At 34.0% G+C, this 13,863-nt stretch overlaps 1 long non-coding RNA gene across 1 annotated transcript in view; it reads right to left on the bottom strand.

Annotated features, from left to right (window-relative positions):
- Positions 1-457: 457 nt before the first annotated feature.
- Positions 458-13,863, bottom strand: part of LOC106944875 (uncharacterized) — a 51,294-nt gene continuing 37,888 nt past the window's right edge. Inside the window, exons 3-4 of the long non-coding RNA XR_001424432.1 lie at positions 8,484-8,553; positions 458-576 (exon numbers count right to left, since the gene is read on the bottom strand). This is a non-coding gene — a long non-coding RNA (uncharacterized LOC106944875). The remainder of the gene's footprint in view (positions 577-8,483; positions 8,554-13,863) is intronic.

Consider the following 13,863-nt stretch of genomic DNA (forward strand, 5'->3'; position numbering starts at 1 on the left):
CTCATCCTCACCACCACCAACCACACCTCATGACAAAAACGTCACTCTTAGGGTGGATCAGATCAGAGTTCGATTGCTCAAACAAACTGGACTTTCTAAGCAAGCGAACAGGAGCTTTATTAAAGTGGACTAAACAGGGCTGATGAGAATGCAGCCATAGGGTTTTCCCCACCTCATAGTCTGGTAGACTCCATTCAATTTGGGAACAAAATTGCAACATTTGTTACATTTTCAGCTCCTTCGATTCTCTTTCACATTGCACTGTGTCAAACGGCCCAAATCCTATGGAGAACCTGTTCCCCTCCTCTCCTGTGGGGGTGCTGCACCAAGAGCCACCGAAGGAAACTACAAAAACCTCTGAAGACACTGAGCACAACTTCCTTTTTCAGAAAGACAAAGTAGCATGATATATTAGCGGTTGGAAGATTTCTCTGTTGTTTTTGGTAACAGACCACGAGACATTTCTGCCGCTAGCATGAGACGCTTGCGTTTGTTTTGGTCGTACTTACCCAGAATGCCGTGTATTGTAGTCCACTTCCTGGTTTTGGAGCAGACTCCGATCAGCTTGCATCCACACTGAAAAAACACAAAATCATACCAAATATTTTTGTCCTCTTTCTAGTGCAAATATCTCTGGTCATTTGTAAAAAACAAAACTAACTTACATTAACTTTTCAGCAAAAAATAGCAGATTGTTTTAAGTCAACAATAAATAATGATTTAAAAAATTATAGTTTCACTGGGAGATTATTTCAATTATTACAAGGCATTAGTAAAATAATCTGCCTTTTCGTTCCTCATCAAAAGGTTTACAATAAAATAACATGTTTGATTTGCAGCCTTGCCTGTGCAGCCAACCTTGCAGCAACTTATGAACATTTTTACAGGAAAATCAACAAATGAAAAGCAATATTGGACTGTCAACTGTCATTTTGAGGTGCTATTCAGGAGAGAACGTGTCATCGTTTTGACATAACGTGAAACTGGTCAATATTACAGTAAACAACCAAAAACATATTTACAACAAACTTTGCTATTTTTATTTCTGTTAGGCAGATTTTTGCATGAAACGCAACAAAACATTTTGGCCTCGACTCACCGTTTCTCAACCGGGACAATTTGACTCTAACTGAGCTGAAATACTTAGTGTTGCTGTAAAGAAGGACATTTCTTCTCCAAAGATTGATGTTAGCCATCTTCACTCTCTATTGTTTCATTAGGACAGTGCAGTGATATACTTATCAAGCGTCTATGCATTTTTAATAAGTTTAAATCAAAAATTTATCATGGGACTCTATTTACCCTGATGACTGGAATGTCTTCAGATACTTAATAGTCAGTCCTCTCCAAGTCTGATTAGACACACAAAACAATCTATAAAGCACAGATTCAACATACGGATGTTGTAATGAGACATGTATGCAAAGTAATGTAAATGAAGTGGTCTAATTGCATATATTTTACATGGATTTGGAGCACTGACTATCTTCCTTATTACTTCTCTGACTTGCATCTTTAATGCAGCTCTGCAATGTCCTCTTACTTGATATATAAAGCAAATATACACGCTTTAATCTGAAATAAAACAACACCAGCTGGGATTATCTTTATGCTTGGATGCTTTTGAAGTTAATTCTTTTTTTATGCATTTACTTGTTTGGTTGGTTCTTGCGTTAAAGCCAATTATTTTTCTGAATACACTGCTGCTTTTGTGTTGTTGAACTCAAACTTCAAATAATAATCTCAACTGTGCCAGTGCATTTATATTAAACTGGTATGACAGAAACGCTATGTAATCAGAATAAATGAAACATTAAATTCAGTAATTAAGGGGCTCTTAAAACAGATGTGTTAATATCAACACAAACCCGAGTCCAAACCCAACACAATGAGGTGTCTCTATAAGGACGGCACACTTTAACAGTGCAAATAATTCAATAATAGTTATTTAACACAATAATTGTGCTTCTTTATAGTGTAAAAATAACTTTAACAACATTTTAAGTCTCGAAATACATTTATACCCAAAGAATCTCGGTGTATGCTAAGCTAACTCACTAAGGTCAAGGCACCACTTGAGACACTACAGTCCGATTTAAAAACTAAATGGCATAAATAAATATCCGCATTAATAAATTCCATTTATGCTTTATTAACAGTTTATCAAATACAATTTTACCTGTTTTATTTCTAGCTGCACGGATGTCCTGAAATGGCGGTAGGTTGAGTTGACCTTTTTTTTTTTTTACCGTGGAAAAATCCAGAACTCCAGACGTCCAGGAAGTGACGTGATTGGTCGACGGTTTAACACATATTCTGCGTTCTATGGAAAGCCCTTTTAACATAAAATCATGAAAACTGTAGGAACATCTTATCGTCTTCAGTCATTTTTCAAAACTCTGCTTGAAAACTTGATGCACTTCAAATTAAACAAAGCGAGTAAGAATCAACTATCTTTGTTTCAAGTCAGTTAATATGTTACATAATTTAACTTTCAAAAGTTTATGCCATAAAAACAGAAAAATAAATAATAAAAAATAAAACTACGAGAATAAACTAGCACAAAAATAAAATCATAATATTATGATTACAAGAAATATATCAAAATAACACAAGATTAAAGTCATAATATGAGTATAAAGTCTAAATATTTCAAAAAGTCATAATATTATGTGAATAAAGTAGTAATATGACTTTGTTGTTGTAATACTACCACTTTATTCCCATAATTGAACTAATTTTATTTTCTTAGCCCCAAGACTCCGTCCTAATTATGAGTGGGAACTTAGCGTATTTTCTTGGTACCTGAATCTGTAATTTGACAGCCTATATAGCCGAGTTCTGACACAGACGAAGGCAAACATCAGGATAAGGAAAAAGAGCCACAGGGTGAATGCAGTGACATTTGACAACAGATGGAGACAACATTACAGTGTTGCAGTCCTTCATTAGAAAGCCTGCCAGCTGATGCCTCTCTACCTGTTATTCATATTGATAGCTGGCACATAATGTTCCTGGTTGCATGTCACCTTTGAAAAATTAAACCGGTTCCCTCATCTGCCTGCTCGCTGTCATTTAATTAGCAGAGATACAGCTTCCACACCCCCCCAACCCATTACTCTCTCTCTCTCTTTATGATGCCAACATCCAAAGTAGCCATTACTGGTAAAAAAATAAAAATAAAAAAAAAAGAGGCAAAGATGTTGTTGTTTTGCAAAAAACAATTACCATACACTGTGTCATTCAAATACAAAGATGGAAGCTATTTATACACCAGGATGGATTATGTTTATTTGCTAAACTTTTTTGCTAATGTATCTTTTTCTATACAAAATATTTGTCAATCATGTAGCATACAATGAATCATCTAGCATAAAACAATGTGATGTTATTTTTAATTATAAAGTCAGCTGGCGTTGTCATCTTGTGGAAGTGTTTTTCTGGTTTATTAAGAGACCTAAAAATAGTAAGCGTAATAAAACTAACAGAACATTTCTACATAAATCATTCTTTCATAAGGACTACCAGAGTTAGACAAAAAAAAAAACCCACAATGGATCCAAAGAGCAAGTTAAGCTATCCAAAACATAATTAATTTCAACTTTCAAGAAAGAAAATAAATGGCAATACGCTAAAGCTAGCCAATTATAAAACCGAGTACTAGTAAAAATTTAAACAGTTATGTTTATGTGCATCTTCAAATTAAGTTTTTTTTTTTTTTACATGGATTCAAATTTAATCCCCTTTTAAGTTTAAAATGTTGTATTTTAAGATATAGTTGGTAACTATAATTGGAAATTAACATTGAAATGTTAACCAACAAGCATTAGCAGCAAGCCAGCTAACCCGTGAGGTACTAGCTATGCTAGCTAACAGGTTAACACAAAAAACACATCATTCATTCTCTCTAAGGAATAAAACATATTCAATACAGATTATGCATTTTCTTTTCTTTTCTTCTTCAACCATTAATCATTATAAAAGGAAATTATATTTCTCAATAATCAGTCCACTAATAAAGAAAGTATAGTGTGGTGAAAGCGTTGTCGTGTTTTTATATGACAGTTTAATGCATGTGGGGGGAAAATGGGGTTTTGTGGCCAGGAAAGAGGAATCAGATACAGACATTTCTCTGTTTTCTCCCATAATCTAAACTGATTCTGTAAAAGGCTAATAGATGGCATCCAATTTGCATATAAATGATTGGGGCGTCTCGAGTGATCTATGACTCGCAGTCGGATTCAGTTGTGAGGGAACGGCAGGGGAGGACCAGGAAATATAGCTTGGAAGACAAAAAGACAGAAAAATGAGGAAATCATGCTCTAGATTTCTGGACCTGCCTTTTCTCCAAACAAACTAAATATTTTTATAACATTAAACATCTAAAAATTATATTTACCTATTGTATTTTCATGAACTGTTCAGCTGAGTTTAGTTTGAATGTCAGCTAAGATAGTTTACAACTAATTTAATTCATCTAAGATTTGTTTTCTGCTTTTAAAAACGATTTGCCAAAGCATGAACAATTTAATATGAATCTGTTTATTCTGCCTCTGAATAAACATTTAACAAAGTGTATGTTATTCTCCAGTTGTTTCCATCCATCATCTGTTGGGACCTTTATTGTTGGAGTCATAAAGGTAAAATTGAGGCAGTCCTGTGTAGATGATGAGTAAGATTGCAGGAATCATTGTCCAAATGTCTGCTGGGTGAATTGTTATCAACTGAGAGACTAAATTGTTTGCTGGAGAACAAACATCAGTTTATGTTAAAGGAAACTCATACAAAAGGTATTTTATCATATTACAGTCCGCTCTGTAACTGGGTATGGTTTCTATCCGATAGCAAAAAATACTCATGTTTATTTGTGCTATTTTCGTTCATTTACCTTCATCTACTTTGTTTTTAGAGGTTGTGAAATACATAAAACAGCTTAAATTTAGGAATTCTAACTTTTATATATCATTACTATAATTTACTTCAATGCATATTGTTGCAAAGTTTTCAATAAGTTTTTGAAATCATTGTTAATGGAAAAATTTAGATTGGAATAATAGTTTTTTTCCATTCAATTTTACAAATTGAAAATGAAGAAGTAAGTGGCGTTCACATCTACTTCAGAGGTTTTAGTGTTGTTTCCTTCAATAGTTCTTGGTGCAGCGCCCCCACAGGCGAGGAGGGGAACAGGTTTTTCAAATAGTTTGGTTCATTTAATCAGCACCTGAAAATGTAACAAATGTTCCAATTGTTCCCCAATCAAACTCAGTCTACTGGGCACTTAGGCAGGAAAACACACTTGGAGATATATTTTGCAATGAAAACTTGCCTATTTTACACTATTTTGTCTTCAATTGAACTGCTTTTGTAGTCATTTGTTCTTTAAATGTCAAACGACTCCTTTAACTAACTCCTGTTTCTGAAGTTTGTGCCTCTGACCTCTTTGGCAGGTTTCCCCTGTAAAAGAGAGACTTTGGTCTTAATGGGTTTTCTTACCTGGTTAAATAAAGGTTAATAATAGTAATAACAATAATAAATCTATTTATCCCTGGAAATATTGTCTTCCAGGTGCAAATTCAGCTGTCAGCACTTTCATTTGCCAAAACAATAAAACCACAAAACGTTTAATATGTCAAGAAAGTGAAAGGGAATGAAAATTAAGCATAATTACTTGTAATGTTATATAACAATGAAACATGGCTGTAAAAGGAGTAGAAGCAAAACAAACAAAAGAGCTACTTTTCATCTGCATAGAGAGAATGCTATATTACATTATTTGTATCTGTAATATATATTTGTATATTACGCTATCTAAGCTGTCAAAACAAAACCTTCCAGACACATTTTGGCTTCATTGTGCTTTAATGTGCAATTGATTTGCGTAACTGGAGACATACTGATGATAATGAACACAGAAGGCCATCCATCCTCTTTACAAATGCCAGTTCCATCGTAAAGTGCTGATCAGCTTATTTCTGCATGATGCACTGTTAATGGTGGCCACGTAATGGCTTCCCTCCATGCGACCAATCATTTCAGCAAGTAGTGTATTATCTGAATGTATTTTAAAGTGTCCGGCCTTCGATTTCCTCCTTGCAGTGCCGCGGTTGTGTTTATTTGAATATTGAGCATCTTTACCGCTCAGGATACATGAGGGGAAGATGCAGCGGCACTAAAAGTTCAGGGTCAATTATTCTGCTGGGTTTCATTAAGAGGCTGTCTGTAAGAAAATCAATCTCTTCTCTTTTAATCATACATGCTCAATACCGGTTCAAAACAAATGACAGGGTGAAATATGTGCTGCTCTAATGAGGGAAATGAAGCTCAAATTGGGAAAGAAACATTGACATCTTTGGAAGCTGTAATGTGGTTCGGAGTGATTGATATTTTGATAGAAGCAAAGACAGGTCAACACAGTCCTGTCTGGCTAATGAGATAAGTTTGTATTGTGGTACGGTTAAAAAAAAGACTAAACTAACTTACACGTAACTTTTCAACAAGATACAGAAGCTTATTTTAAGTAAATAATTCCTCAATATTGATGAAAAGATACAAGTTCTACTGGCAGATAATTTCACACACTAACTTTTTAGCTTAAAGATAAATATTTAGCTACCATGTTAAAAAATGAGCTTGCTAACAAAATTTGTAGCTTTAAAAATTAGCTTCCTAAATAAATAATTAATAAGCTAAATGTTCAGCTTACTAACTAAATGCTTAGCTTGCAGGTTAAATGTTTAGTTTGGAGCTAAATATTTATGATGAACTAAATATTTAGCTTAGTTCACCAATATTTAGCTGGTGAACTAATTATTTAGCTTCAAAACAAATATTTAGCTAGCAAGTTAAATATTTAGCATGCTAACAATTCTTTTGCTAACTAAATAATTAGTAAGCTAAATGTTTAGTTTACTAACTAAATGTTGAACACCTTCAGTTTGCTAACCAAATATTCAGTTTGGAGTTAAATATTTAGTTACTGAACTTAATATTTAACTTTAAAACAAATATTTAGCTAGCATGTAAAATAATGAGCTTAAGAAATGTTTTAGCTTTAAACTAAATATTTATCTTTGACCTAAATATTCAGGTTCTTGGTAAATGGGTTGTACTTGCATAGCACTTAAGTCCAGAAGACCCCAAAGCGCTTTACACCTGCTAGAGCTCCTGTTCAGTTGCTAGGTGATGGGCGGAACTCTGCTGGGGTTGCTAGGTAACGGCACAGTGCCCTCTAATTTGTGAGGTTATATTCTGAGGGTTTTTGAAATGGCTAATTTCTCACACACCAAAGAAGATCAATTTATTGCCAAGAAAACTTTTATTCTATATTTTTTAGAAGCAGTAGAAACTCAAAAGTAGGTGCGAAAATATGCATAAAGTAAATTTTTCCATAATAAGTCCCCTTTAAAACACTTTGAGGTGTCAAAAACTGAAGTTGTTTGTCAAAAACACCATTGTCTGTGTGCATGAAACCAGGAGGAAATAATGACAAATGAACAAGAGCTGAATGGTAATCAGCAAGCAAAGGCCAAGTGTGTCAAGGGCCGAGGGGAAACTAATTGGATAAAAACCAAGGAGGACAAGCGCTAAAACAAATCAGGAATCAGGGGGGAGGAGAGGAAAAAAATCCCAGATTTCCTTGAAAAATAGAGGTTGACATAAAAAAAATGTAAACCAGAGCACAAAAACATGATGCTAGCTCAGAATTTATTCTTTATTACAGGCTGTGAACTCTTCAGATCATTAATTTATGCAATTTACTTTCTAATGAGTCGATTAAATTTAGATTTTAAAAGGGCTGACATGTTTAATTAATTTGTGGCGGATAATTTGCCTTAGAACATTCAAAGAGTTCCCTATTGTATTATATGCATCCTAAGTTTAATTATTCCTAAAAAAAAAATTAAAATAAAATAAAAAATAGTTTTTTAGTTTTTGAAGTCATTACTGGTTGCAATTTTGAAAAACTTTCTGTATTATATTATCCAAAAAGATTAAACACCTGATCAACACCTTCCGACAAATATTGAAGATTAAACATTAAGACCCTCAAATTGATGAGTATGAGCTAAAGCATGTGAATTAAAACATTCTTTTCTGACACTGGATGATTGACTAGGGCAATGAGAGGGAAAAATCTGCCTCCTTATGTAAAATGACCAATCATTAATTATGCATACACCTTGATGAGATGCTTTATTTTTAGGCACTGCTGAAATCCCCAAAGCGTGACCTTTTCATGGCGCCAACCAAACAATGGGGTATTTATTACATGCATACTTCACATGGATATGACAGCAAGGCTCACAAACAATACATTTACCGAGCAGAGTCACTGTGATGTTATATATCTACACTGTCATTGTGTTCATATTCTGTTTAATTAAAACCTAAGAAAATCTTCTTTTGCTGTACTGCTTTGCAGTTGGTAGAATAAATACAACAATTTTACATCTCCAGCTTTAAAAACGACTTACTTTTCTTACCTTAATTGCTGAATTATTGAGATGCGCGGCATCCGTCTCTGCTGACCTCTTGGTGTCCACAGTTGGAAATCTGTGGTGATGATAATTAAGGCTCATCAGAAAGCAAAGACCCACAGGTCAGGCACTGACGATTAAGAATTTATTTTATATTAGTCTGCAGGATGGAGTTGGGGACAAGTGAGCGCATAGAGTACCTTCAAACCAAAAATATATTAAAGAATCTTTTCAGTATAATGTATTCTCTTAATTTCAGAAGTCAGTATCTTCTCTGTAGTAGGCAGCCATGATGCTATTCCTAAAAATATGTACCAGAGCTGCCTTATCTACCCTGCAGATCAACACAAATGTAATTTGGTTAAGACAATTAAAGCAAATTCATGTCTAGTGGAAAGTGATGAAAAGCTCTCTTGTTGTCAATAGACTTTAGCTTTTTTATCTGCTAGCATGAGTAGCTATTAGCTCAAATCATCAATAGCTTAACTATGATAATTCACGTCACTCCAGATTTACACAAATGTAGTTTGGTTCAGACAAAAGCAGCAAAGCAAATTTATATCTAATGCAAAAGTGGTGAGGTGTAAAAACATTTTTAAAAAGCTCAAATTCACTGTTAAACAAGCTCTGTTGTCATTAGCTGTTAGCCTGAATCATTGGTAGGTTACCTACCAATGGTGTTTGTCTCTACACATTGACGTAAAGCAAATTCATGTCTACTACTAAAGTGATAATGATAAAAAACATTTTAATAAGCTGATATTTTCTGTTAAACACATATTGTTGTCAATAGCTGTTAGCATAACTATTAGCTTGAATTATTATTGTTTAACTACCAATGGCAATTTGTATCACTACGGATTAACACTAATGTAATTTGGTTCAGACAATTAAAACAAAGAAAATGTATCCCTAGGTCAAAGTAATGAAGTGTAAAAAACATAAAAAAAACAGAATTTCACTTTTAACAAGATCTGTTAGCTTGGTATCTGTTAGTATGATTAGATGTTAGCGTGCATAGTTTTTAGCAAAAGTAGATCTTATTGTGACAATTGCCTTATATTGATAATAAAAAACAGATTTTACTTAGATCAAGACATATTCTGTATAAATTAAATAATCTGTCAGTAGAACTAGTATATTTTCTTATCAACATTAAGAAATTGTTGACTTATAACAACCTCCTATGTTTTACTAAAAAGTTGCTTGTAAGTTAATTTTGTCTTATTTCAAATGTACTAAGATATTTGCATCAAAATCTAGTCCAAAAATACTTGGTTAGATTTTGAGGTTTTTGCAGTGTAGCTGTTAAAAATGTAGTGCAGACAATAAATAAAGCTGCACTTTAAATGTAAAGTAATTTTTATTCTTGTGTGCTTTACTTTAGTGTATTGCTCTAGTGCACAGAATATAGTTGACAGGTAAAGTTTAAGATCTATTTGGTTATTTCTTTAGCAGCTGGGAATACTCGCACCAACACCACTATTAAAATTGTTAGCACTTCTGGAGTTCCCTACATTTATTTGTAATCCTCAGTGGCAAAACTGACAGGCAAATTTATAGATCCCTTACAAGCGATCTCAGACAGGAATGAAGAACTGACATGGAAAAAATAAACTGAAAAATAACCAATAATCGACATACTACGTTCACGATGTAATCTAAAAACGGTAAAGAAAAAAGTTTAACACTTAAGAAGATTTAAGGTGGAGAAAAATCCCCTAATAATCCTTGATAAACACATTAGGTCCTGGGTGTAATTTGGCTCCCTGATTGGTACAGACAGCTCGAATGAGGATAGATATGCCAGTCTCTCCAGCCTGACTGAGAGTGATTGATGACTGCTGGGTTTCTTTTCCTGCATGGAAATCTACCTGAGAGCCATACCAAGTCCAAACTGCCCACACTCTGTCACCTCGCATTACATCATGGAAATCATTTCAATATAAAACACTTTTTTTCCCCTCCAAACAGATAGCAGATACATATAAAAACACACAGAGGATGAAATTGATTATTTAAAAAGATGTAAAAGTGCATATGAAACAGGTCAAACAATTTATTTTTTAATCTGCAACACTGGGGCCTGCAGGGATTCATCGTTATAAAATATGGAAGGTTGTTTTTTTTAAAGTAAAGCAATGTTTCTCCCTCTACTAATGCACAACAGGCCAAATAATGCACAGTAATTCACCCTAGAAGCAACATACAGGTTTCACCAAATCATCACAGACCATCTTCTGTGGTATGTGCAATGACTGCCCCCTAGTGGTCACATTAATAACAGCCATGTTAATCTGGTGCCAGTCTACGACGGCGGATAGAGCCACACCACTAAAAAATAAAAAAATAAAGAACAAAATGATAAGAATAAAGGCATAAAATTACGCAAATTATGTCATATGACAATGAATCCAAAAACGTTGAAATAGAAAGAGAATATTACGAGAGTAACCTCGTACATGAATGAAGTCATACAAGAAGTCGAAATAATACGAGGCTTGTACGAGAATAAAGTTGAAATAAGAAAATACTGTTGAAATAATACGAGAATAAATTATTATGAGAATAAAGTGGTTATAGTATCAAAATAAAGTAATGAAAGAATAAAGTCAAAATAACACAAAAATAGCCGGACAATGTGAGGATAAAGTCGCACTAGAATAAAGTCATAATATTTTGAGAATAAAGTGAAAGCAATATGAGAATAAAGTCAAAATTATATGTAAATAGTTATAATATTTTAAAAATAAAAATAATACATAAATAAAATAGAAAAATTACAAGAATAAAGTCATGTGAGAATAAAGTCCTAAAATTACGACTTTATAGTCACAAAATTACGACTTTATCGTCGTAATTCTACAAAAAACATTAGAAATTCGTAAGTAGGTAATGCTGGAACTTTATTCTCCGACAATGGTAAATATTAACAGAAATGACATTTAACAACTCAAGCTTTCTTCTGTTTCTCCTACCTTTGGATCCAATCTTCAATTAATCAAGTGTATTAGTATACCCGGTTCCTTGATGCTACCATAGGGCTGCAATAGAAGGTCACTGGCATCCAAAACATTACATTTCTCATTCTAAAAGTAACCAACGTTAAAAATCTAGATTCAGCCGCGAGTCGGCTCATGTTCCTGTGACGAGTCCCTTCTTTTTTTTTTTCCAACTGGTCTCCCTGTGATCTAATCAAAACAATGTCTAAAACTCAAACATTTATGCAAAGAGCAGCACAATAAAGATTTCATTCATGTCATACGCTTCAGATGCGACTTCCTGTGACCCCTGACGAGAGCCGAGCTGACAAGGAAACAAACTGTCACGCTGTACGAAACAACGGGCCCCGTCAACTTCATGCTTCAAAACCACGCCGGTGATTTGTTAAGTGTGAAACGAATTCAAAGGGGGGAAAAATGGATTATTATTATGTGCAGAGGCAGCTTGTGACAGCAACGTAATTGTAGCTTTGCTGGCTGCTAGAAGAAAAGAAACAAACTGTGGATGTTTGCACCAATAAATGTAAATCAACTGGATTTTTGAAGGTTTTGCTTTCAAAATGAATATATTAGACAAGATACAAAAAAGGAGAAAGAATGACCATATTTCTTAACACAAGTTTATATTTCGCATAATATTTCATTTTTATGGAATCATGTTTGTCATTTGTAAACGAGCTGTTTCAAAAACCTCCCGAATGTTAAGTCGCATTTGAAGGGAACTGTGCGGTTGCCTAGCAACCCCAGCAGAGTTCCACCCGTTACCTAGCAACCCAAGTGGAGTTCCAGCACATTTGATTGGCTGGTTTTACCACCGTAGATGGCTGCTGGAAATGGACAACTGGTTTGTTGTTGATTTGCCATCCAGAAACCACTTGCTGCATTCTCTTTTTGGTTGTGCAGGAGGCTCCACTTCTGCTTTTCAAAAATGTACGGTTGTATAATTGTGAATCTGTTTGCAGACATTTTCACATGAGAGTGTAAACATTGAGTTTTAACCAAGATCTTGCCCAATTGCTTGGCAAAGAGTCAGTAGTTCTTTTCTATGTATGATCTCCTAAATAACAAATCAATTGACTAGCCAAACCTTTGGCAGTGAGTAAAATAAATTAATATGCAGTTTTTCTAATTTGCATTTTTACAGTATATTTGTTTCAGCTTTTCATTTAAATTAAAAACCAGTCCCTGTCTGTTTTGTTTTATCTCTTTGTCTGAATCAAATTAATTCAAAGTATTTCAGCCCATGAATGTTGGTAGGCGTTTGTTGCTAAACACTGAAGCATTAAAAACACTCAAGACATTATCAGTGTGAGTCGCTGACACGAATAAAACCAACATAAAATATCCAAGATAAATGGTAAAACAAAAGCACTATTATTTTGCTTAAGAAAATGTTTAATGGTGATTTGATTATATATCACAAGCCTGTACTTCAATAATCAAACATATTTGACTGAAATAATGGATTAATCTTCTTTATCTATTCATAAAGCTTAATAAAGCCCTGTTAAATCTGTATTGACTCTTCTGACTTTATATCTGATTAAAATACAAGCTCTGATTCTATATTTACAAATACAATTTTTTATTTTCTGCCCCTTGCTATAAATCTGTGGCCTTAAAAAATTGAACAAAAAAAGAAAAAATTAGGAAAATTACAGTCGACAGGCACATAATTGTCTTTGCAAGATCCCAAAGGTTCACATTGAATTATTCAAAGAGCCCTCTTGTTCTCTCAGTCTGGATCGACCTCATTACAATATAATCTAAGCTTAAACACTGATTTACCGCACCCTGGAGAGAGCTCACAATGAGCAAATTCAATAGCAAAATCTGGTTGTCCCCTGACTGTACCACCCTGAAAATGTTCAATGTTTTATATGTATTTATCTTCCGTAATTTGTTTAGTAATTTGTAAGTCAATTTTCATCCAGTTTTCATGATGGTTAGTTTGACTTGAATACATTTTAAGCAGCAAACATTGAATTATTATGCTGCTGCCTTTGTTTATTTAATGTTTTTATTTCAAACAAGGAAGAGAAAAACACTGTGCTAAATTTCCAATGCACGACTTACAAAGTTCACACATTTTAAAACAATAAAGCGAGGGTTTGATATACAGTAGGCATGGATGTAAATACAACGGCAGAGAAAAGGGAGAAAAAATAAAAAAGGTTCACGCAGGAGTGCAAAGTGCCTCTCTTCTATGCTTCAGAGCTTTCTATGTTCATTCTTTCCACTCTGGTCTTCAATTTCACAGTACAAACTGAAGTGCATTTCACTCAAACTTGAGAGAAAGCTGAACTCTGACTTGAGCTTAAAGGAAATATGACAAAAAACAACATTCAATTCAACATTTCACATAATGCTACTCAAGGAAAAAC

This window comes from Poecilia latipinna, unplaced genomic scaffold (genome assembly GCF_001443285.1).
Source record: "Poecilia latipinna isolate Pla-1442-1.1 unplaced genomic scaffold, P_latipinna-1.0 Scaffold116, whole genome shotgun sequence".
Lineage (NCBI taxonomy): Eukaryota > Metazoa > Chordata > Actinopteri > Cyprinodontiformes > Poeciliidae > Poecilia > Poecilia latipinna.